General features: G+C 53.2%; 2 pseudogenes; one reads left to right on the top strand and one right to left on the bottom strand.

The window, feature by feature from the left end:
• The window catches only part of LOC135889358 (zinc finger protein 850-like), a 473,854-nt pseudogene that overhangs the window by 363,658 nt on the left and 83,977 nt on the right, over positions 1-26,219 (top strand).
• LOC135889460 (zinc finger protein 850-like) overlaps positions 1-26,219 on the bottom strand; it is a 101,328-nt pseudogene that overhangs the window by 65,544 nt on the left and 9,565 nt on the right.

Genomic DNA, 26,219 nt, shown 5'->3' with positions numbered 1-26,219 from the left:
TGAAGGGAGTTTATGGGGCTATGGAATAAGGGGAGGGGAAATGGGGGCGGTTTGACGGGATTTTACGGGGCTATGGAATAAGGGGAGGGAAAGGGGGCGGTTTGAAGGGATTTTACGGGGCTCTGGAATAAGGGGAGGGGAAAGGGGGGCGGTTTGAAGGGATTTTACCGGGCTATGGAATAAGGGGAGGGGAAAGGGGGAAGGTTTGAAGGGAGTTTATGGGGCTATGGAATAAGGGGAGGGGAAAAGGGGGCGGTTTGAAGGGATTTTACGGGGCTATGGAATAAGGGGAGGGAAAGGGGGCGGTTTGAAGGGATTTTACGGGGCTCTGGAATAAGGGGGGGCGGTTTGAAGGGATTTTACGGGGCTCTGGAATAAGTGGAGGGGAAAGGGGGGCGGTTTGAAGGGATTTTACCGGGCTATGGAATAAGGGGAGGGGAAAGGGTGGCGGTTTGAAGGGATTTTACGGGGCTCTGGAATAAGGGAAGGGGAAAGGGGGGCGGTTTGAAGGCATTTTACAGGGCTATGGAATAAGGGGAGGGGAAAGGGGGAAGGTTTGAAGGGAGTTTATGGGGCTATGGAATAAGGGGAGGGGAAAGGGGGGCGGTTTGAAGGGATTTTACAGGGCTATGGAATAAGGGGAGGGGAAAGGGGGAAGGTTTGAAGGGATTTTACGGGGCTCTGGAATAAGGGGAGGGAAAGGGGGAAGGTTTGAAGGGATTTTACGGGGCTCTGGAATAAGGGGGGGGCGGTTTGAAGGGATTTTACAGGGCTATGGAATAAGGGGAGGGGAAAGGGGGAAGGTTTGAAGGGAGTTTATGGGGCTATGGAATAAGGGGAGGGGAAAGGGGGGCGGTTTGAAGGGATTTTACAGGGCTATGGAATAAGGGGAGGGAAAGGGGGCGGTTTGACGGGATTTTACGGGGCTCTGGAATAAGGGGGGGCGGTTTGAAGGGATTTTACGGGGCTCTGGAATAAGGGGAGGGGAAAGGGGGGCGGTTTGAAGGGATTTTACGGGGCTCTGGAATAAGGGGAGGGGAAAGGGGGAAGGTTTGAAGGGAGTTTATGGGGCTATGGAATAAGGGGAGGGGAAATGGGGGCGGTTTGACGGGATTTTACGGGGCTATGGAATAAGGGGAGGGAAAGGGGGCGGTTTGAAGGGATTTTACGGGGCTCTGGAATAAGGGGAGGGGAAAGGGGGGCGGTTTGAAGGGATTTTACCGGGCTATGGAATAAGGGGAGGGGAAAGGGGGGCGGTTTGAAGGGATTTTACGGGGTTCTGGAATAAGGGGAGGGGAAAGGGGGCGGTTTGAAGGGATTTTACGGGGCTCTGGAATAAGGGGAGGGGAAAGGGGGGCGGTTTGAAGGGATTTTACAGGGCTATGGAATAAGGGGAGGGAAAGGGGGTGGTTTGAAGGGATTTTACGGGGCTCTGGAATAAGGGGGGGCGGTTTGAAGGGATTTTACGGGGCTCTGGAATAAGGGGAGGGGAAAGGGGGGCGGTTTGAAGGGATTTTACGGGGCTCTGGAATAAGGGGAGGGGAAAGGGGGCGGTTTGAAGGGATTTTACGGGGCAGCAGGGGATCCTTGGAGGGGCTGATTTCACAGGGCAAAGGAGGGGGAGCTGGCCTGGGAAGAGGGATGGGGGCAGTAGCAGGGCATGTGGAAGTGACTGGCAATTGGTGGCCGGGGGCAACTATGTTGGCAGTTCGGGGGCCGCGACTGGGATTGTGTAATGGGGTCGGGGCCATCCCCATGGGGGACACGTACTCCCCCCTTCCCCGCCCTGGCCGAGACCGCCCCCCCATCCACACCCCAGAGACAGTCGGGTCTCAGGGCTCCCCCGAACGGCCCCCATTAGCCCCGACCCCTTTGGGGGAACGACCCCAGGCAACAATTTTCCACAAATGAGTGCAGAGAAAATGAGTGGGAGACTCCCCCCAATCAGAGATTTGCAATGGACATTTGAGGGTTATGGAGAGACCAGGGGGAAATCGGGGGAGACCAGAGAGCTGATGGTTGAGGGGAAAGGGGGGAATCTCCCTGGATTTTATAGCCACGTGTGTGATACTGAGAGAGAAAAGGGGCAGAACTAGAGAGAATTTGTATCAGGGGGTGAGAGGCACAAACAGGGACCGGATCCATCTCCTCCTGGCTGGGAATTTCCTGGCTGCACAGAGACAGTTCACGCCCCCCCCCCCCCGCACTTGCCCCACTGACCTTCCCTTCCTGACACCCCCACCCCCACCCCACCAGGCCCCAGGCTCTGTCCCCACCTGGATGCCGATCTCGGGGCTTTTGTTCTCCCCTATTCCTGCCTCCTTCCTCCCGGCACCCACCTGCTCCAGCTCCTTCCTGTGCCCTGCAACCCCCACCCGGGGGAGCTGGGGGGGCCAACACCGGGAGCTGCTGGTCAGGGACCGGGCTGTTGGCTCGGAGAGACGGCAAGTCCTGTGCTGGGACTGGGAGCCAGGACTCCTGGGTTCTCTCCCCGGCGCTGGGAGGTGGGGGGCTGGGAGCCAGGACTCCTGGGTTCTCTCCCCAGTGCTGGAAGGGGAGTAGGGGCTGGTGGCTTAGAGCGGGGGGGCTGGGCGCCAGGACTCCTGTGTTCTCTCCCCAGCGCTGGGAGGGGAGTAGGGGCTGGTGGCTTACAGCGGGGGGGCTGGGAGCCAGGACTCCTGGGTTCTCTCCCCAGTGCTGGGAGGGGAGCGGGGGCTGGTGGGTTAGAGCAGGGCGGGCTGGGAACCAGGATTCCTGGGTTCTCTCCCCGGCTCCGGGGGGGGGGGGGCGGGGACTGGGAGTCAGGACTCCTGGGTTCTCTCCCCAGCGCTGAGAGGGGAGTAGGGGCTGGTGGCTTAGAGCAGGGGTGGCTGGGAGCCAGGACTCCTGGGTTCTCTCCTGGCTCTGGGGCGACAGCGGGGTCTAGTGGTTAGAGCAGGGGCTGGGGGACTGGGAGCCAGGATGCCTGGGTTCTAATCCTTGGTGTCTCACTCTGGGGGATGTTTGCCCCTCTGTGCCTCAGTTTCCCCATGAGTAACCTGACGCTGATTACTGCTTCTCATGGGGTTGTTCGGGAAAGCTGGGAAGCGGGGGGGGGGCATCCTCCCATCTCCCCCACCATGGTTCTTCCCTATCCCTGCTCTGGCTCAAGGCCAGCATGTGCTTGCAGGGTCCCATGGCAGGGAGTTCCCCAGGCTCGCGGCACCACAGGTCCAGATCGGCGCAGCCAATCCAGGGTCCCCATCCCCGCCCCCACCCTGTGTGGGTGGAGAGACCCTCCTGCCTGACATCAGAGGCAGGGGTACGGCCCAGAGGCTCCAATGCCAGGTGGGTGGGTGACACGAGGGTGGTGATTGGCTGTGGCCAGGGGATCCCGGCCCAGCACCAACTGATTAGTGAGGAGGAGTGTGGCTGGAAGCAGCCTCCACTCATGGACCCCCCCCGACACTCCCAGGACCCCTCCCCTGATACCTCCCTAGCCTGAGACCCCCTGTGACCCTCACTGCCAGCCAGGGGCCAGACCCCAGACATCCCCCCAAGAACCCCCCACTAGGACCTCCCCACCAGTCAGGGATCCCCATGGGATCCCCCTCCCCACCCTCCCACCTGCCTGGTAACCTCCCACCAGACCTCCACTGCCTGTCTGGGACCTCCGAAGGGACATGCCCCCAGAGACCCCCACCATTTGAAACATAGTCCCTCACTGCCTGAGGCCCCGCTCCTGTCCCCCCACAGCGGGATCCCGCACACCCCCTGCCTAGGATCCCCTGACCCAGCACCTGGGACCATTCCCCTCCGTGCTCTGGGCATGGCAGGGACCCTGGAGCCAGAGGGGAAAAAGCCGAGACAGCCCCCCTGTCCCCAGGCCCCGCTGGCTGGATGGGTCCCCGAGACTCTGGGACAGCCCAGGCCACCAGCACCCACTCACTAAACCTAACAACAGCCCTGAGCCCAAAGTATCCGAGTCCTCAACTGTTCCAGGGCACAGGCAGGAAATCGGGGGGACCTGGGGCCCCCGAAGTGGGAGAGAATTAGTCAAGTGCAATACCCACAGATAATCCTGGTGTGTGATGAAGCAGACCCATGGCCCGTACGCCCACCCCCTCCCCCACAGTTGTCCCCGGGGGCTGCCAGCCCCCCTTGGCTCTGGCTTGCTCCCAGGACAAGGCAAGCAACAGGATATCAGTCCTGTTATAGTTTTGACTTCCTTTTGTTTGTTTTAAACCTGCTGCCTAGTCATTTCATTGGGTGACCCCTAGTTCTTGTGTTATGAGCAGGAGTAAAACGAACCAAAGGAAGTATTTCTTCACACAACGCACAGTCAACCTGTGGAACTCCTTGCCAGAGGATGTTGTGAAGGCCAAGACTAGAACAGGGTTCAAAAAAGAACGAGATCAGTTCATGGAGGATAGGTCCATCAGTGGCCATTAGCCAGGATGGGCAGGGATGGTGTCCCTAGCCATGGGCAGCGAGTTACATTCTCTCATGGTGCCCGGGCTCCAGGAACATTCAGGGCTGGGGGCCCTGCTCCACCAATATTTGGAGCTGGGTCTCTCCCCCAGCCCTGCCTGGAGCGGGCCGTGGCCCTTGCCAGCCACCCCTCCCCCGGCACATCCCCCGCCTGGCCCCGGAGCATCTGCACCCCAAACTCCTCATCTCCAGCCCTGCTCCACCCCAGAGCCCGCACCCCCAGCCTGAGCCCTCACCCCCCCGCACCCCAACCCTCTGCCCTAGTCCTGAGCCCCTCCAACACCCCAAACCCCTCATTCCCAGCCTCGCCCCACCCCAGAGCCCGCACCCCCAGCCAGAGCCCTCACCCCCCTGCACCCCAACCCTCTGCCCTAGTCCTGAGCCCCTCCAACACCCCAAACCCCTCATCCCTGGCCCCAGCCAGAGCCCTCATCCCCCCGTATCCCAACCCTCTACCCTAGCCTTCCCTCCCAGAGCTTGCACCCCCTCCCTCCACACCCCCTCCCATCCCCAGATTCCCTCCCAGAGCCTGCACTCCCTCCCTCTGCACCCCCTCCAACCCTCAAACGCCCTCCCAGAGCCTGCACCCCTCACCCCCTCCTACACCCCCAGCCCAGAGCCTGCACCCAAACTCCATCCCAAAGCCTGCACCCAAACTCCGTCCCAGAGCCTGCACCCCTGCCCCAGCCCGGAGCCTGCACCCAGCACCATCCCAGAGCCTGCACCCCAGACCCCCTCCCAAACTCCCTCACAGAGCCCAATCTCTCACCCCATTCGGCACCCAAACTCCCTCCCAGAGCCTGCACCCCAATCCCCAGCCCAGGGCCTGCACCCCAGACCTCCTCCCCCCACCCAAACTCCCTCCCAGAGCCTTAAGCAGGTGAGGGGCGGAGTTTGGGGGGGGCGGGTTCTGGGCACCACCAAAATTTCTACAAACCTGCCACCCCTGTCCCTAGCCTCTGTTTGCCAGAAGCTGGGAATGGGCGACAGGGGATGGATCACTTGATCATTACCTGCTCCGTCCAGCCCCTCTGGGGCGCCTGGCACTGCCCGCTGTCGGCAGACGGGACGCTGGGCTGGACGGACCTTTGCTGTGACCCAGTCTGGCCGCTCTTATGTCCTTATGACACCTGGCAACCCTATGGTGGCACCCGGCTGCCTCCGTTAGACATTGCAGGGCCAGTGCAGATATGGCAGGGGAGGGGGTATCAGCTCTCAGGGGGAATTTGGGGGTGCACCTGTGGGGGTGGGGAGACACCCGGCACGGTTACAGCGGGGGAGGGGGTGTCAGTTGTTGGGGGGGGATTTGGGGGTGCGCCCATGGGGGTGGGGAGACACCTGGCACGGTTACAGTGGGGGAGGGGGTGTCAGTTCTCTGGGTGAAATTTGGGGGTGCGCCTGTGGGGGTGGGGAGACACCCAGCATGGTTACAGCAGGGGAGGGGGTGTCAGTTGTCGGGGTGGGATTTGGGGGTGCGCCCACGGGGATGGGGAGACACCCAGCGCAGCTACGGCAGGGGAGGGGGGGGTCAGTTCTCGGAGGGGGAATTTGGGGGTGCGCCCGTGGGGGTGGGGAGACACTGGGCACGGTTACAGCGGGGGAGGGGGTGTCAGTTCTCTGGGTAGAATTTGGGGGTGCACCCGTGGGGGTGGAGAGACACCCAGCACAGCTACGGCAGGGGAGGGGGGGACTTCGGGGTGTGGGAGACCCCCAGCACAGCTACGGCGAGCGAGAGGGGTCAGTTCTCGGCGACACTGGAGCGGGGGGGAAGGAGGATGAGGGCGGAGTCCCCGGATGGGGGCGGGGCTGAGGAGCGCGTGACCCTTGCGCGGGGGCGGGAAGGGGGAGGTGCCCACTCTTCCCATCTACTCTCAGAGCCGGGGGGTGGGGCCGTAAGGCGGCTGGGAGCAGCCCGGAAGTGACGTGACGCGAGACGTGCCGAGGGGGTTCCCTCAGGGCGGTTGGAGCAGCGCCGCGAGCCGGGACGGAACCCCCCCCCCCGTCTCTCGCGCGCGGTGGGATTTTCTGTTAGGGCGGTTGGAGCAGCGAACGTTGGCCCGGGCACGTCATCCTGACCCGCTGAGACTTGCGGGGGCGGGGGGTCCGATCCGTGGGGTGGGGGCGTGGCGGCAGTCTGCGGGGGGACATGGCGGGAAATCCATGGGGGGGGGAGGGTGAATGTGTGTGGGGGGCTGTCCATGGGGCAGGGGTCTGGGGGCGTGGCTGTGGGGGTAGTGTAGGGGGAAGTGGGGTGTGGGGGTGGAGGGGAAGGGGGCTGGCTGTGGGAGGTGGGTGTAGGGGGGAAGGGGTGTGTGTGTGTAGGTGAAGCTGTGGGGCGTGGGGGGGAAGGGGGGTGACTGTGGGGTAGATGTGGGGGGGAAGAGGGGGGTGTGTGCGGGTGGTGTGGGGGGAAGGGGCGTGGCTGTGGGGGGAAGGGGCGTGGCTGTGGTGGGTGGGTGTGTGGGGGGTGTAGGGGGAAGTGGGGTGGGTGTGCGGGGGAAGCAGTTTGGATGTGGGAGATGATGGGGGAAGTGCAGTGGCTATGGAGGGGGGGGTGGGGGGGGAAGCTCAGTGGTTTGAGCATTGGCCTGCTAAACCCAGGGTTGTGAGTTCAATACTTGAGGGGGCCATTTAGGGATCTGGGGCAAAATCTGTCAGGGATGATACTTAGTCCTGCTAGTGAAGGCAGGGGACTGGATTTGATGACCTTTCAAGGTGCCTTCTAGTTCTAGATTCTATGTTTCTAAGCAGTGGGGGGGGGGGGGGGGGGGGAAGCAGGGTGGCTGTAGGGGTGGGGGGAGAAGCGGTGTGTGGCTGTGGGTTGGTGCCGCTGTAGTTCATCCAGGCATGAACTCCAAGCATGCCATGGCCTCTAGCTCCCCAGACTGGAGGATCACAGCCCTCCCTTCTGGACACTACACTCCAGCAGCCAGCCCTCCCCAGTCGGACAGCAGGGAACGTTTCTATCCCTCCCGTTGCCCCCGGCCAACAGGAGTAACGCTCAAGGAATTTCCTGCAGGCAGCAGCCTAGAATTAGTGATCAGTCGTCACTTACCCCAAAACTCACACCACCTTCTGGTTGCCTCCAGTCACTTCCCCCAGATCAACAGGTCCCCTGGATCTCCCACCAAAGGCAACGCCTGGAGCCGCTCCTGGAATAAACTAGGACAGAGGAATCGGAGAGTTATTTACACGTTAAAGCGAGCCAATATCTACACCACGAGTTACTAGCTAAATCCGAAGAGACCTTTGTCCCCGTGCTTGGTAGTCCAGCCCAGACCGCCTTTTGTGGCTTCTTCAGCTTTCCCCAAAACAACCAGCCTCAGGGCCATGGAACAGCCAGACTGTTGATCTTTACTTTGCTGGCCTTGTTTTGGAGTTTCTGCAGCTTCTTGCTTTCATAGATTCATAGACTCTAGGACTGGAAGGGACCTCGAGAGGTCATCGAGTCCAGTCCCCTGTCCTCACGGCAGGACCAAATACTGTCTAGACGATCCCGGATAGACATTTATCTAACCTGCTCTTAAATATCTCCAGAGATGGAGATTCCACCACCTCAGTTTGTGACTCTGTTCTCACAGCAAGGCAGGCGGGGTGGAAACCTCGGCTCCCCCCGCTTCTTTCTTGGCAGGGAGCAGTACATCTTCGGCCTTGAAGTCCACGTCTTATCTTGGGTCTAGCGGGAACTCCGAGTTAACCCCTTTTCGGCTTGCTCACTCTCTCTGCTGTTTTCTCTTCTTCTCCCCCCTCGGCCTCTCTTCCATTCCACACTCGCACACCTTTATGCCCTCCCACAATGCTTTGTGCAGCGTTAGCTAAACACAATACCGATCTACTTCCCAGGGGACTTGAGGGAGGGGGCCATTGGGGTGTGACACCCCCCACAGCCACAGTGGGGCCGACCCAGCCCCTTCTCCCTATGCACCCCTCAGGTTCTCCCCAGTGGCCTCCCTTGCCCATCCCTCCCAATGATGCCCACACAGTTGTCTGTGCCCCCTCCATTGCCTGGACAGTGCCCCCACGTGCTTCCCCCAAACTGAGAGGAGGGGACTCTTGGAGGCAATGGGGGGGGGAATCAGGGCTGGGTGGGGGGTGACCCCCGTGCACCCCCAAATGCAGGGGGACAACAGGGAGCTGAATTTCAGGGGTTGCTAGTAGGGCTGGTGTGGGGATCTGGGTTGGGGACCCTCCCAGCTCTTCCCTTCCCCCCAGGTGCAGGGGGGACAACACAAGCAACGTGGATTAGAGGGTGATGTTGGGGGCATCGGGGCTGTATCAGAGGGTCTGTGTCAGGTGATGGGGTGACTCCCCCAGGTGGGGAGTTGATGGGGTGGTTCCAGGGCGGTGGGGGGGGGGGATCAATGCCTGGGGGAGTGGGCAACAGGAGGGGCCAGCAGTGGGTGACTCTTCCCCACTTCCTCCGGGAATGTGCTGAAGGAGCTGAGAGAACCAGCCAGGCCCATGATCTGCACCAGCAGCTCCCAGGTGTGTGGGGACCCCTGATCCCCCCCCCCATGCCAGCTGCTACCAGGTATGTGGGAACCCCCAGCTCCTGACCCGCTGGCTTCTCCCAGGTGTGTGGGACACACACACCCCCCCCGCATCCCTCCCACATCGACCCCTTCTGGGAGTGGATGGGTACGGACACTGGGGGAGGATAGAAAGCTAATAGCAGCCGACTATCTGTGCCATTTTGTCCAAAAGGATTGCAGCCTGCTTGACAGAGTGACCACTCTGAAGCTTCAGGAGGGAACAAAGCCAAAGGACTAGGAGGGTGGGGGTTAGCTGAAGGCCCCCCCCCCTCCTTGCTAAACAGGTAGCAGATCAAGGTCCGTGCTCATGGAGACAAGATTCTTTCCGGGGAGGGACATCCTTGAGCGTGCTAGTAAGGGGTTTGAATCATTCTGTAAGTGCGTGAAACCAAAGGAAAAGCTATCGAAGTAGCAGCTGCCATGGACATTGTGGAAAGCTGTCACTGATCGCTCCAGCCTGGTAGCACTCCGGGAAACACAACTGGAGGATTACAATTTGCAGTTGGATATAGTTAAGGATAATTTGGCTCAGTAGAAGGCATCACAGACTGCAACAGGCAAAACCAGGAGAGCGTGAGCAACTGAAAGTAGAAAACCCGGGGAAGTATCTACATTGCAATCGAAGCTGGGGGATGCTCAGGCGGCTGTCAGAACGGTGTTGCAAGAAAATAACGATTGGGCCCAGACAAATAGTGACCACGCAGTCTGCAGGCAGTGAACTGAGGGGCCTCCCTACATGGGGGGTGGGGAGCACCTGGGGGGGATCATTGGGGCTGAGGGAGGGGAGCCCCCCCATGAAGGAGAAGGGAGGTTCATGGGGGGGAGAGTCCCTCCCGGGGGGGTCATAGTTGTGGTGTGACTACCCATTTGGGCAGCTAGGGGTACATGTAAGATGGGAGATGGAAAGCCAGGAGCTCATGAACAGTACTGGGAGCAAGTGGCTGTTTTAAGAAAGGGAAGAAAGGGAGACACTTGTGTAACACGTGTAGAAGCACATCAGAAACCAGGGAGCGAGGAAGGATTTTGGAATAACAGGGCAGATGTGTTAGCCAAACAAGCAGCCTTGTAAACACAAGGCAAGGAAGAGGAGGTAGTTGAAGCAGTAACCAGAGCAGCAGGTGACAAGCCCAGAGACGTTGGATCTACCAGCCCTACAGGAAGAGGACGATGAAATTGAATGATTACTGAAACAAAGACCAATCATAGGAAAATGTCATGTACATAAAGACCCTGGAGGGGTAGTGTGGGTCACTGAGCGTGGCTCAGACCTTGGGGAACAACCTAAAAGCTGTGGGCCTGGTTACAAATAGATTATATTGGACCCCTACCAGTCACCTGCGAAATAACAAGTATTGTTTGGTAATTGTCGATCCCTTTACAAAATGGATAGAAGCCATCCCACTAAAAACCAACACAGCTTTGACTACAGCCCTGCAATCGTTTAATGTAGTGTTTAGCCAGTGGGGGCTGCCCAAAGAAATCGATTCAGACCAAGGCCCACACTTCGTTGAGGAAACTCTGCAGGAAATGTGTAAATTATTAGGCATTTAGCAAAGGTTCCATATTGCGGGCCACCCCCAGTCCTCAGGACAAGTGGCACGAACTAACCACTCTCTAAAGGATGCTTTAAGAAAAATGGTAAAAAAAAAAAATGGAAAAGATTGGGATGAAAAACTGCCTATGATTCTAATGGCCTTAAGGTCGAGTCACGGTTATACACCCTTTGTAGCAGTGACGGGAAGGGACGTGAGAACACCCCAACAATGGTGGCTGGATGTAGATATTCCAGATGGGTGGCAACCCGAAGTGCTAAAAATGACCAATGGATCCAGTCCCTTTTAGAGGCATTAACAGAAACCCACAAGAAAAGAGCAGAACAATTGGGCCTTAATGTAAAAAAAGGTGGATAAAAGGCTGGGCCGGGTAAAAAAGCCTATTTAGTGGGAGGTTGGAAAGCAGGGGGTGCATCGAAAATTTGCAGAACAAGATCGTTCTTTGGGTATGAAATGGGAAGGCCCAGTGAACACTGTGGAAAAAGCCAGCCCAACAGTATACCAGGGACAAATCTGGTCATAGAGGCGAAACAAGCCAAAGTTAAAATGGTTCCATTCTTCCATGGAAAGGGGATTTCACGCAGTAACCTTGAATTAGCCCCACCAAGGAGGGGTTAGAAAAATGTTTATTTTGTCTTTCAGAGTTCCAAGGAAAGGCTGGAGCCAGGAGAAGAGCACAAGTAACCTGGCCACTGTAATGAAGAAGCTTCTGTCACGACTGTGTGTGTTTTATGTTACGTGTTGTTTGCTAGCCAACCCTATTCACTGGCCTGTCAACATCCATGCAGTAAACGTATGGAGAAGTGATTTCTGGATGATGATCCAATGTTGGATTAATCCATCCGTATTCAATCACACCAGCTGTTGCTTGTGTTGGGAAAAGGGGTTTACTCATTACTAGAACATAACAGCTGGCAGGCTATCGCCAAAAGCCCCATCCCAATCTAGGTTGTCCTTAATGACTGGATACTCCAACACTATGATAGGAAATTGTACCGGAACTAAAGCCGCAATATATAATACTGACAGCCTTAAACTCGTACGGAAACAAGAAGGGGTCAGTCCTTTTAGGATCCCTGTATTTACCCCAAAATGTGGGATACTGAAGGTCATGGGATTTCTTGGCAGCCAGGAGGGGACATTGACTTTAGGATGTTAATGGGGTTTAATGAGCCTCACCTGCTTCAAATCTGGGAATCAAGGCTCAGCCCACTGACTATTCCCTCAGGGCAACAATTGCAAATATCAGGAAACTGCACCAATGCGCCTTAGCAGGTGGATATCTGGGATATAGGAGAAATGGGGCCCCCTGAATGGATTAAAGAAACTCAGGTAAAATTACATTTTGAAATAATTGCCACCAAACCTGAGATGCAAAAATCAAGAAGACACCCATTGAACAGCCCCCGTGTGGTAAAATTGGATCATAGGGAAGAAGTTATTATATCACCAATACGATCTCTAAAGCAAACTGAGCTGGACCTCCCGGGATTAAGTGTGTCCAAGGTCGTACCTCAGTGCGCCCCATATGTACAAACTCTCCATAAGGGGTGGGCAGCATGGTTGAAATGATGGTATATTGAAAAATCCTTTAAAAAAAGGACTTTAAGGGGTGTATCGGAAACTGCTTTGGGTGGAACTGGATTAGGCGTTGGAGTACTGGATGCTGCAAACATAGCGGTATTGGCAAACAAACTAAGTTATGTTACAGCTGAAATACAAGTATTGGGCAAGTCCATTAGTGCATCCTTGTCAAAATTAGGAACGGGGCAACAATTATTTTCTAAAATACTGCTAGTATGGGAATAGCACGGTGAAAAGGGTTTGTTACTTTTAGCAGGGACTATGAAATCGATACAAGAAAATGTGTCCTTAGCGTTAGCCTGTGCACAGGCCCAGGAAATAAGTCAGGAATTGGTCATTCAAATAATCCGGGAAGGCATGCGAGGAAATTTTCCTTTGGAAATAAAAAAATTGCTGTGGAAAAATAACAGGAGTACTTGTGGCACCTTAGAGACTAACAAATTTATTAGAGCATAAGCTTTCGTGGGCTACAACCCACTTCTTCGGATGGGTTGTAGCCCACGAAAGCTTATGCTCTAATAAATTTGTTAGTCTCTAAGGTGCCACAAGTACTCCTGTTATTTTTGCGGATACAGACTAACACGGCTGCTACTCTGAAACCTGTGGAAAAATGTTACAGAAGTGGAGAGACCATTAATGGCCTGGTGGAAGTTGTTAAGCTTTATACTTAATAAGGAGCAAATGGTTCTATCAGCATATATAACTGTACGCCCCAATCTCACTATTGATACATATCTGGTGGTACCTGTTGGAATCCAGCTAACAAAAACTTTGGTTATGTGATTCCGCTGATCATCATGCCTGGTCATATAAAGAAAACCAACAATGGAAAACCATTGATATATTTCAGTGTGTGGCCCATGAAAATTTGGGATGTGTGTGAGGATCAAAATTTACAAGAAAAAGATGAATGTTTCTATGTGAAAGGCAAAGGAACCCAAAGTTGTATATTTGATATCTTCACTGAATGAAAGTCCGCTGTTATGTATGCAGGAAGGGGAGGTGTTTGTGTTAGGAGTCATTGTCCCGTGGCAGTAGTAGATGATCATGAAGTGTATTTTATTAGAGCTATCCATTCATCACAGTTAACTCATGCGATTAACTCAAAAAATGAATCATGATTAAACAAATGAATTGCTGTTTTAATGGCACTGTTAAACAATAATAGAATACCAATTGAAATGTATTATAAATATTTTTGGATGTTTTTCTACGTTTTCAAATATATTGATTTCAATTACAACACAGAATACAAAGTATACAGTGCTCACTTTATAGTATTTTTTTATTACAAATATTTGCACTGTAAAAAGATAAAAGAAATAGCATTTTTCAATTCACCTCATACAAGTACTGTTGTGCAATCTCTTTATTGTAAAAGTGCAACTTAGGTCTTGTTGCCACTTACCGTGAATCGATGCTGCGGTGATTGAGCCACTGGGGGTTGATTTAGCGGGTCTAGTGAAGACCCGCTAAATCGCTCGCCGATCGCTCTCCCGTCAACTCCGGTACTCCACCGGAACGAGAAGCATAAGGTAAGTTGACGGGAGAGTTTCTCCTGTCGACTCAGTGTGGTGTAGACACCGCAGTAAGTCGACCTAAGATGCATCAACTACAGCTATGTGAATAACTTAGCTGCGTAACAAATAGTTGCATAACGTAGGTTGACTTAACCCCGTAGTGTAGACCTGCCCTTACAAATGTAGATTTTTGTTGTTACATAACTGAACTCAAAAACAAAACAATGTAAAACTAGAGCCTACAAGTCCACAGTCCTGCTTCTAGGTCAGCAAATTGCTAAGACAAGTTTGTTTACATTTACGGGAGATAATGCTGCCCACTTCTTTACAATGTCACCTGAAAGTGAGAACAGCTGTTCGCATGGCATTTTTGTAGCTGGCATTGGAAGATATTTATGTGCCAGATACACTAAATATTCATATGCCCCTTCATGCTTCGGTCATCATTCCAGAGGACCAAGCTACCACCACTAGGGGGGTAGATTACCTACACTGAAGGGGGGAAAGTTATCTTACTCTTTAACCCATAACTTCATCTTTAATGTCCTTTTCATTGGTTTATCCCATGGGGCTAGCCTGGTGGCTTGCTTTATTATATCCTACCTTTATTTATTGGTTTGTTGTTTGTCTTATTATATTTGGCTTATATTTTTGTATAGGACTATTCTGTGATGTTTGGCTGTAATGCAAGGGTCCTACAGGTCTGTATTCTGTGTTGGCTTGTGACCTTTGGCACAGATAACGGGCCTAACAGTTACCCTTTGAGATTTTGGGGAATGAAACACGTTTAACTAAGACATTTGGGACTTAACGGTATCCACAAGGTACACCACCAGAACATGGCGGTAACGACCAGAGACTGGTTTGAGCAACAGGTTTCAAGAATGAGCTAGTTGGTATTAATATGTATGAATATATTCGACTACAGGATAAGTGCATCCGAATATTATGGGGGTGAGGAAATTAGATTTAGGCATGGAAGGTTGGGCACGGGCATGAATATTCAGGAGAATGCTCAGACCCCAGAAGAGGGCAAACCACCGAGTGTAAGCAGCTCTCGCTAGCTTTTTCCAGCTCTTGGCTTTTTCATCTTTATCTTTGGAGTCTTTTAGCTGTTAATTTAGCTACTCAGCAGCTGACCCTTCAGCTCTATTATTCACCATCAATGTCGAGCGTTGAGGAACCTGGACCATCAGACTCATTTGGCATTGCCAGAGACGAGACTGGTCCTTTGTCTCTTACCACCGGGTCCCCATGGAAGGGAGTGAGTATGCTAATACAGGAAGCTTTTATAAAATGATACCACAGTACCCCCAGAATGGTGGTATTTCCTTATGATGTTGTGGTTTGGAGCTTTGAGACCTTTTCCATTTATTTTAATAAAAGTCCCTAAGGCTCTGTTTTGTCCTCAGCGTGAGTGTTCTTGCCTCAGCCCCCGAGGGTCCTTGCAAGATATTGAACTCACCACGTTTGATTCTGTGTAGCCTGATTCTGGGACGAAAACCTTCTGCTCAGATCAATTGGCAAGTCTATAACAATAATATACAGCCCTCTAAAACCCAGGCAACATTGGTAACAATAACTAAGGCTCCCTTTTAGTCACGGGTATTTTTAGTAAAAGTCATGGACAGGTCACAGGCCGTAAACAAAAATTCACGGGCCGTGATCTTGTCCATGACTTTTACTAAAAATACCCACCCTGACTAAAACGTGGGCGGGGGTGCAGTGGTCCGGAGCACCACAGGTGCTGGGGGAGGGGGTCGAGGTGACCTGGGCTCCCGCCTGGTGCTGGGGGAGAGGGAGGCCAGGCTGCGGTGCATGGCCCGGGACCCCCTCCGGTACTAGGGAGTGGGGGGCCTGGCCGCAGCGTGGGGCAGGGACCCAGCTAGTGCTGGGGGAGGGAGGGTTGGCGGGGCCCTGTATCCATCTCCACGTCCCTGCAGCTCCTAGGCAGCAGAGGCAGGGGTCAGGGCAGGAGCGCCTGTCACAAGCGCCAGCTGCTGCAGCTCCCATTGGCCAGGAACCGCAGCCAATGGGAGCTGCGGAGGCGGGGCCTGCGGGCGCGTGGCGTGGAGACCCCCCCACCCCTCTCTCACCCCCCCAAACCCTTGCCCCTAGCCCCCTCCCACACACCCAAACTGCCCTGGGCCAGCACCAACCGCTGCAGAAGTCGTGGAAAGTCAAGGAATCCGTGACCTCCATGACAGATTCGCAGCCTCCACAATCACACATGTCATATACGTCCGTTTTCTTTCAATCCTCATTGCCACCAAGTGAAACCGTGAGCCAAGTTGTGGTTTGTCACAACATAGGAGCCTCCCACGTCTGAGAGTTCAAATTTCTGGATTTTCTGCCCTATGCATTGATGGAAGGGGTCTCCTATATGGGAATGTTTGCATCATGCAAAAAAAAAAAAAAAAAAAAAAAAGTCTCTTGCATAGGCGCCGACTTCTCCTCTTTTCCCTGGGTGCTCGATCCCTCCGCCTCTGCCCCCAGCCCTGCCCCCATTCCACCCCTCCCACGAGGCCCTGTTCCTGCCCTGCCTCTTCCCACCCCTTCCCCACCTCTATTCCAACCCCTTCCCCAAATCCCCAACCCGGCCCCGCCTCTTCCCCTGAGCGTGCCACGTTCCCACTCCTCCCCTTCCCTCCCGGAGCTTGTGAACATTGCCAAACAGCTGTTTGGCGGCAGCCGGGCGGGAAGCGCTGGGAGGTAGGTGGAGGAGCAGGGATGTGGTGCGCTCGGGGGGGGGGAGTAGGCAGTGAGGAGGGGCGCTTGGCTGCCGGTGGGTGCGTCAGCCCTGGAGCACCCACAGAGTCAGCGCCTATGCTCGCTTGTATTTCCACATTTTTTAATCTTTTGAAGTAGGAGGAGGTAGAGGAGAAGAGATCCAAATGCATAAAACACAAGAAAAACTAAGGTTTGATCTACCCTACCGTCCTATATTGGTATCGCAACATTGGTCATGGGTGTGAAAAATCTACGACCTAGTTCTACAGAACTAACCCGCCGCGTAGACAATGCCAGGTTGGTAGGAGAGCTTCTCCTGCTGGCAGAGCTGATGCCCCTCAGGGAGGTGGATTAACAAAGCCAACAAGAGAGCTATCTTCCTTCAGCTTAGAGCGTCTTCATTAAAGCCCCACAGTGGTTACTCCTGGGGGAATTCGGCACCAAAACATTAAAAATTCTGCGCACAATATTTGAAAATTCTGCATAGTTTGTCAAAATAGCACAATATAATCGTGCCAGTTACAATTAGTTTGGGAATTTATTTCAAAATATCTGTCAACAAGTATGTGTCTAACAATACAGACCAATAACAATAATAATTAATAATTCTGGTCATTATTTTTTTCAAATCGATTCCTTACTAGGCATATTAATGTGGAACTTTGTGCAAGTCATTTACATTACAATACAGAACGGTATTTCCTGCACCTGTCAGAAGCCATGAAAAGGCTTGGGCGAGTCAGGGGTAACAGAGGAGCAGAGGGAGAGGGAAGGAGCCTAGGAGTGAACCTGTCCCTGCACCCCCCCCCATCCCCACGGGTCTCTGCGGCTCCCCTCCTCCATCCCTAGGCTCAATGCTGTCACCCCATTAGCTCCTGAGCTCATACACCAGCCTGTCCTCCCCACTAGGCCTTCTGAACCTGTCTGTGACCCCTTGGCAGCCCTGTGTGCCCCCACTCTGTCCTAACCTGGCTCCGCGAGCAGGGGGCTGTGATGAACTTCTACTCCTGGGGCAATTCTGCAAGACTGGACATAGAATTTTTGTATTTTCCCGCATAAAATACATTTTGCCTAAGAAGTGCTGCAGTTCCATCTTTTGCCCACCAGAGGCCACGGTGGCGCTAGAACATCTGGCGCCACAGCTGTGTCTGGTGGAGAAAAGGCAGAACTGCAGCATATCTTAGGCAACATGATTTTTAGGCAGGAAAATACAAAATTATGCGAGACAGATGAATTCTGTGCCTCCGTGGAGGCGCAGAATTCCCCCAGGAATAAGCGGTGCCACTCCACCAATGCAGCATTTTAAAGTGTAGACAAGCTTTATGAGTCAAAAACAGAGAATCAGGACTCAATATTAATGCATCGTAGAGCCTGAAATTGGAGCCGGACACATTCAATCCCCTGTTTGGTTGCCATTTCCAGAGCATGAAAGTCCTTTTTACTCGGGCAGCCAGTCTGGGAGCCACAGGGAAGAGATATCCTCCAAAGGACTCACTCTCTCTTTGCCTCATGAAATTTTGAATCCAAACAGTGAAGGATGATTGTTCTCCATCTAACCATGACATCTTTTGGGCCTGTAACCAGTGACACTGAACGAAGGAGTGGTGTTCTAAAAACAATTTCCCTTGGGCCATTGGTCACCATAGCTACCTTTACTGGGTGAAAACCAAGAACTGGGTGCATACTATTCCTACGCCAGTTTTTTCCAAATCCTTGGCCTTGGTTAGGGTAAATTTACACTTCTCTGAAGTAGAACCCTTTACCAAACCACTCAAAATCTCAGCAGTGTTAGTGAAGAATCACTTTCCTAAACATGCCCAGTGTTTCTTTCATTTGGTGGCACAGATCTAGGCTAGGGACTAGATACAGGCCTGGATTGGGATCGCTGTAAGTTACCAGAGGTGGAGTTTGTATTAAAAAATAGCTATTTTTCCTGCTACTATTTCATTTTCAACACTGATCTCATTTTATACACCTTTGCCTCACCTACAAAGGGAAAATTCAACAAAAAAACCCACTTCTATTTCCTCCACATTTGCACCATAAAGGGCAAATTAGGATTAGCTAGGAGATATCTTCTGTAGGGCCTGGGTTTCAAATGCTTTGGGAACCAACTACATGAACATTTTGCCTAGTGCCAAGTAACTTACCGTGGAATTCTCTCCCCAGATCATCTGAGCCAATAGTGAATTAAACACTAGAACTACACTGGGATCATCTGCACTTCCTTCAGTTAGTTGCACAGTTTGGGGTCTGCTGTTGTTCACCATTTCCGAGTGGAGATTGCAAATCACCGCTCTTTCTTTGTTAGCATGTCTAGTAGATTGGAGCATTCTCTCCTACTGACTGAACTGCGCTTGAATTTTCTCCATGTCATCATGGAGGGGTGGGGGAAAAGCCAAACTCAAGTGAGAAATGATTTTAGCAAACAGTCATTTGTCTCAAAGTCTCCAATAAATCTGAGCAATATCCTGTCAACCTAAACTAATCACCACTTGGGTGACCAAACAGCCTTCAGGAAACAGAGAAACCCACATCGCAGAGAAGTAGACAACATGAAAATGAAAGAGTCAAGTGAAATTCCAGAGCAGGTTACGTCTGATGACTCAGAATCGGGACAAGAGATTCTCCCATCACGTTCTCCTCTGATCCATTCAAACCTGCTTCATTCAGCACTGTCATTATTGAGTTACGTTATTTAGCAAAGTTTTAGCATCCTCATATAGGGGGGGAAAACAGCCAAACTTTCCAGAAGTGACTTTACCAGTAGATGGAATTTAAACTCCAAATAATCACACTGTATGGGGAGATTTTGATGGATCAGTAACAATAGTGTAAAATTGATGATCATACTTGTTGCTAACAGCAGTCAAAACTTGTGGTCCTTTTTGAGAAAGTGCAGCTTAGCATAGAATCATAGAATATCAGGGTTGGAAGGGGCCTCAGGTGGTCATCTAGTCCAACCCCCTGCTCAAAGCAGGACCAATCCCCAACTAAACCATCCCAGCCAGGGCTTTGTCAAGCCTGACCTTAAAAACCTCTAAGGAAGGAGATTCCACCATCTCCCTAGGGAACCCATTCCATGCATGACTAAGCCAGGAAGGAAGGGAGCCTCTGGCTCAAACTTTGCCCGCACCTAGGTCCCTCCCTGATGAAATCTCTGCTTGACGTGATGGGGCCTGTGTTTTAGGAGAAAAGCAAGAAGCCTGTCTACATTTGCCCTCTCAGATGTGTCTGTCTCCTGAGGTCTTTTCCAACCCTGATCTATGATTCTATGATTCCATAAATAAGATAACCTCTGCATGGCTGAGATGGAAGGTTAGAGTTCTGGAGTGATGGGGAAGGAGGGGATCTCTCCTACACATCCCATATCCTTTTCTTCCCACCCCTGCTCCTGCTCTTTGTTATCTTAACATTTATTTGAAATGAGAAAAATCGTTGGAAAAACAACTACTGTTCAGCGCAACCCCGGGCATTGTGAGAACAGGAAATGAGACAATCTGTCCTCAAAGGGGTACTCAGTGACTCGAACAACAACTTTGCAGGGATAGGAAGAGTAAAAATGTGATTCTCCAGGTTTGTTTAGACTAGGAAATGTGACAGCGGTTAGGTCAGGAGGAAATGTTCTAGATCACCCCAACCAGTATACATGGCTTTACAGCAAGAATAGTTGTGTTTTTAGATCAGAAAAGCTAAGGCAAACTAGCTAACTCCATGGAGACCATGGTGATAAAGACCGAGTAGATTTTACCTCCATTTAGCTAGCTGAGGTCATACCCATGTCCTCCACCTGAAGTGATGGGATAGGAAGGACACATACTTCCATGACTCATAGGACAATGGAGTTGATAGAAAGGACCATGGGATTCAACCCAAAGAAGGTTGAGCTGAAAGGCAGCTCACCTGGGGGAGCTGAGGGGCTATGGTGATGCAAACGGTGCAAGCTGCATTTAAGGTCACCATGTCGGAATTAGCAAAAGCCTTTTTTTTTTTTAAGTTGACAGTTCTAGACAAGGATTTCATCGTGTTGTTCCCCTTTACAGTTTCTCTGATGATAGATGAGGCATCCGAATTCTGAGTGAAGCTTTTCCCGCACTCGTAATTTTCTTGGGGTCTCTCTCATATGTGGATTCTCTGATGTGTAATGAGGGCTGAGCGGTCAGTAAAGCTTTTCCTCACACTCACTGCATTCATAGGTTCTCACCCCTGTGTGGATTCTCTGATGCATAGTAAGGTCTGAGTGAACCTTTTCCCACACTCACAGCACCGAGAGGATCTCTCTCCGGTGTGGATTTTCTTATGATAAAAAATGGTCCCTGAGTAAAGCTATTTCCACACTCACCGCATTCATAAATGCTCTCCTTTGTGGGTTCGTTGATGTCTAATGAGGTATGAGCTCTGAGTGAACCTTTTCCCGCACTCACAGCATTCATAGGGTCTCTCTCCCACATGGATTCTCTGGTGCGTAATAAGGCTTGAGATTTGAGTGAAGCTTTTCCCGCACTCACAGCATTCATAAGGTCTCTCCCCAGTGTGGATTCTCTCATGTCTAATAAGGTCTGAGCTCTGAATAAAGGTTTTCCCGCACTCACAGCATTCATAGGGTCTCTCCCCTGTGTGGGTTCTCCGATGTGTGACCAGTTTTGAGCTCTGAGTGAAGGTTTTCCCACACTCACAGCATTCATACGGTCTCTCCCCCGTGTGGATTCTCTGATGTTTAAGAAGGGCTGAGCTGTCAATGAAGTTTGTCCCACACTCACAACATTCATAGGGTCTCTCTCCTGTGTGGATTCTCTGATGAGTAATAAGGTTTGAGCTCCGAGTGAAGCTTTTCCCGCACTTGCAGCATACGTAGGGTCTCTCTCCCGTGTGGATTCTTTGATGTTTAAGAAGGGCTGAGCTATCAGTGAAGTTTTTCCCACACTCACAACATTCGTAGGGTTTCTCCCCTGTGTGGATTCTCTGATGAGTAATAAGGTTTGAGCTCCGAGTGAAGCTTTTCCCGCACTCACAGCATACATAGGGCCTCTCCCCTGTATGGATTCTCTGATGTGTATGAAGGCTTGCTTGATGAGTGAAGCTTTTCCCACACTCACAGCATTCATAGGGTCTCTCTCCCAGGTGGATTCTTCGATGTTTAAGAAGGGCCGAGCTGTCAGTGAAGTTTGTCCCACACTCACTGCATTCATAGGGTCTTTCTCCCGTGTGGATTTTCTGATGCGTAAAAAGGTTTGATCTCCGAGTGAAGCATTTCCCACACTCGCAGCATTCATAGGGTCTCTCCCCTGTGTGGATTCTCTGATGCGTAATAAGTTTTAAGCTCTGAGTGAAACTTTTCCCACAGTCATGGCATTCGTAGGGTCTCTCTTTCATGTGAATTATCTCATGTCTAACAAGGCCTGAGTGGTAATTGAAATGTTTCCCGCACTCAGTGCATGTATTTTTTCCCTTTCCCCAGAGTATTTTCTGCTGGGTTACTGTTTCTTTGAGGTCCTGGTGAGTTCCCCACCCATTCGTGGGTTTACACACATTCTTCCCTTTCTGGTTTCCCCGTTCGCTCTCCGGCCTTTCCTGACTCTCCCAGGCTTTTTGCTGCTCATGACTCCTGGACACTTTCCCTTTGGATCTTTGTGATAATCCCCCATTTGGTTCCACTTGCTCCGCATCTTCTTGCTGGGGGTTCTGCTCCTCATTCTCACTCACCATCCCATCCCCTGTTGGGAGACAGAGAGAAACCTCAGGAAAAGGGAAGGGCAAACCAAAATCAGAGCTAGAGAGAGAGAAAATAAAAATCAGGATTTGAATTCATAGAAGATCAGGGTTGGAAGGGACCTCAGGAGGTCATCTAGTCTGACCCCCTGCTCAAAGCAGGGCCAACCCCCAGACAGATTTTTGCCCCAGATCTCTAAATGGCCCCCTTAGGGATTGAACTCATAACCCTGGGTTTAGCAGGCCAATAGTCAAACCACTGAGCTATCCCTCCCCAAACGTGTCCCTTCTATGGGAGAGAGGAAAAGATCAATTCTGCCTCAACGTCCCACCCAAACTCTCAGTGGGAAGGGAGGGAGGTACTTCCAGGTGGCATGAGTGATCTGTACCCTGAAGATACGACACCTGCTGAGGAGACTCCTGAACTTAGAAAGCTCTCGTGGTCTTTGTGGGGAATCCCAGCTCTTTCCTCCAGACACGTACAGATTCCGAGTTTGTTTAATGTCTCCTCGCCAATATAGGGGACTATAAGCGTCTGGACTCACCCCTGTGGCGCCTCCTGTGGGTTGCTCAGGGAATTAGCTCAATTTCCAGCCCGGAGTGCCCTCTGCAGGCCGGTGATCCGCCTTACCGCTGACCCCCGTGTCCCTCCCAGGACCCCAGGTGCCCCGTTTGTCTGGGGCGCTGCCCCCTGGCAGTAACCCCTCAGTCTTAGGGTCCCCCCTCCCTGGGGACCCCCCACCCACTATCCCCACCTTGCCTCAGTATACGGCTACTGCCAGTCATCGTCTAGCCCCACACCCTGGGGCAGGCTGCAGTATCAGCCTACTCATCACTGGCAAGGTTGGGTTTGGACCTGCTGCCTTGACCTACCGCTGGGCTGCCCTCTGCAACCCCCAGTACCCCTTGGCCTTCTGCTAGGCCGCAGCCTGGGGCTTTCCAAGCAGGAGCTCCCTGGCTCCTCTGCCTGTCCCCAGCCCTGCTCCACTCAGGTCCCTGCAGCCAGGTCCCTCCCTCTCTCTGAATGCATTGAGAGACTGTGTCTGCCCCTGGCTTCCCTGCCTTTATAGGGCCAGCGGAGGCCTGATTAGGGCATGGCCCAGCTGCGACTGCTTCCCCAATCAGCCTCGTAGCTTTTCCCCTGCCCCAGCCCTCTCCCAGGGCTGTCTTTAAACCCCTCTGGGCAGGAGCGGGTAACCACCCCGCTACAGGGACTCTAAGGATCTCTCTTTCCTTTGACCTCTGGACATCTGGGGCCCATAACTCTTCCCTTTGTTCCAGGATGGAAATCACATCAAGTTTGTAAAGTGGAAAGAAAAGGGACAGAAAACAAGTGAGATCAGGTGAATTTATAGGTTTATATATTAGTTGAACCACAGTCCATTGTAGACCAGTAAAATCCCAGGCTCAGCTCCCCAGATACTCAGAGGTACACAACACTCTGCAGGGATGGAGCCAGTAGGAAGCCCTGCCAACCCCCCCCCCCAAGTAACAGTGGCCCCCACTCCTCCAGCACCTGCGGCACCCCCGGCCTGGCCCCCGGCCAAGTTTTCATCACAGCAGGTATTTTTAGTAAAAGTCATGGACAGGTCCCGGGCGCGTGAATTTTTGTTTCGGGTCCCTGACCTAGCCATGACTTTTACTAAAAATACCCATGACTAAAATGGAGCCTTAGTTATTATCAAAGAGGCTCCTAAAACATAAAGAAGGTAAATCCATGTGCCGGAAAGTGAAGACTCCAGACAGAGGGCAAGTCTCCCTGGCACTGCTTCTTGCTGACAGAGAGGTCCAGAGACAATGAGAGAGTCCTGGGGAAGCTGGGAACAGTAAGCATGGGCTGGTGGGGTTCGGTGGAGTAAGGAACAGGAAGGGCAGGGATATCACTGAATGCAGGATCTCAGCAGTGTCAGGAAAGCACACTTTGCAGAATTAGGGAATCTAGTGAGTCGGATGTGATGGGTGGGAGTATGAAAATCCCTAGGTGTGGAGATGTGACGGGGCATACAGGCCCCGCACTGGACAAGAATGAGTTAACCCCACACTCTGGGCTGAGGAAGATGCCCCCTCGCCCCTACTGGGCATGCTCCAAGTGCTGTCTCAGTATAAAAGGGAGTCGCCTAGCTCATTCTGGGCTGACCGTGGCAGAGGAAGGACACACACTGCTGGCTCCAGCCCGGGAGCAGCCAAAGCCCCAGACTGTAGGAGCTGGAGATGCTCAGACCCAGACAGACACCTGGATACCTGCGGATGCCATGTGGAGGCCGGAGTCACCAGAGGTAGCACAGCCTGAGGAAGCCAGAGACCCCAAAGACATCAAGGACACAGCATCAGGGGATATGGTAGGAAGAAGCCCAGGGGAACTAGGCAGTTGACTGGTTATTGACCTGGCTTTTGAGTCGCTGTGTTTCGGCTTGCCACTACCAGGGCCCTGGACTGGGACCCGATGGAGCGGGAGAGTCCGGGTCCCTCTACCCTGGCCGCCATCCACCCTCCTTGGTGGTGGCCCACTTCCCTGACTGTAGCCGCTAGGCTGCATAGCCCTGCTGAGGAGGGCTATTTTATGGACGCTGACCACTAGGCCATACAGACCAAGGGAGAGGGCGCCCATATTGACTGCAGTCATTGGGCTGTACCACTCTGACGTCAAGGGCGACCACCTTGACTCCGGCCATTGGGCCGTACTGCCCTGAGGCTAAGGGCAGGCAGGCGGACTTAACTGCGGGGCCACGGCACCCTTGCCCCACCCCCAAAGACGGACGGGGCGTACAGGGCCTGTGAGACGTAATGGAGAACGCGGGCACCGATCGGCTTCCACTGAAAGGCCCCGCATTCGAGACAGCTGGCGAGTGAACAACCCCTTTGTCCTGACTAGCAGTCGCTCCGACCTGAGAGGGACTAGTTCCTGAAATGGCGGCTGGAAAACCAGCAGCAACAGGTGACCTAGCAAGAGCAGTTCCAGACTCCACGACTACAGCAGGTTGTTGCCCAGCAACAACAGAGGATACAGGAGCTAGCCGCACAATGAGAACAGTTGCTCTAGCAGATGGCGGCCCTGATGCGACCAACAGGATCACCTTCCCCCGCCGCCGCTGGGCCGAGGCCGTCGAGTTGACGGAAGACTATTTGACAGCCAAGGGGGCAGAACTGCGACCCCGGAAACCCGAGAGCCCAGACAAGAGGGATGGCCCAGCTGGGGCAGGAAGGGGGCCCAGTTGCCCCAACCAGGGGACCCACAACACATGCCCACCTGCTAATCCGAACCCCAACCGAAGATGGCCAGCCAGCCGACCTACAGCCCAGAGAGAGGAGGATCTGTTGGGGGCTGAGAGGAACCAAGACCACTGCTATGAGTGTGGCCAGGAGGGGCACTTTCGGTGAGACTGCCCCTATATGGACCATAGTTATGGGCAGCTGTGCATAGCCAGCCCTCGGGCCTGGAAAACAGGTCCAGAGAAACTCCTGACCCCCTTAGGAGTTGATGGGATCTCCACAACAGCCTTGGTAGACTCTGGTTGCAGCCAGACACTTATCCGGGCCGGCCTGGTACCAAACCTCACACTGGCAGGGACTGAGATACATCTCTAGTGTATCCACGGGGACATATGGCCATATCCGACTGCCTGGGTAAGTCTGGAAACTACCCACCATGACGAGGTCCTCCAGGTGGATGTGGCTGCCAAAATTGGCCTACCCTGTGGTCCTGGGAGGGGACTGGCCGGGGTTCCAGGAGATCCTGCGTGAATACAGTTGTCAACCCGCAGGAGAGGGGAAGAAAGGGCTAGCAAGGAGGGGATGACTTGGGCACCACTCAGCCCGACCCAGGAAAGTGACCATCCAACCCCACCGAGACTTCAGGTGACCCATACCCTGATGCGGAGACCCCCCCGTGAAGGATGCCCAGGTGGAGCTGGAGTGTGATGGGGACTCATCAGGGAATTGATGGAGGACCCCACCTTCAGCTGAGCCTGGGACCAGGTTACGAACCCAAACCAGGAAGGAGGCGACGCTCCGTGGCTACCGCAGATACCCCAGTTTTTCTGGCCGGGTATACACTGGGAGGTAAAAGACTACTGTGCATCCTGTCCCGAATGCCAGTGCGCTGGACTAAAGCGGGTACCCAG

This window comes from Emys orbicularis, chromosome 15 (assembly GCF_028017835.1).
Source record: "Emys orbicularis isolate rEmyOrb1 chromosome 15, rEmyOrb1.hap1, whole genome shotgun sequence".
Lineage (NCBI taxonomy): Eukaryota > Metazoa > Chordata > Testudines > Emydidae > Emys > Emys orbicularis.
Note: the sequence above shows the minus strand (reverse complement) of the source record. Positions and strands in the feature narration are given on the sequence as shown.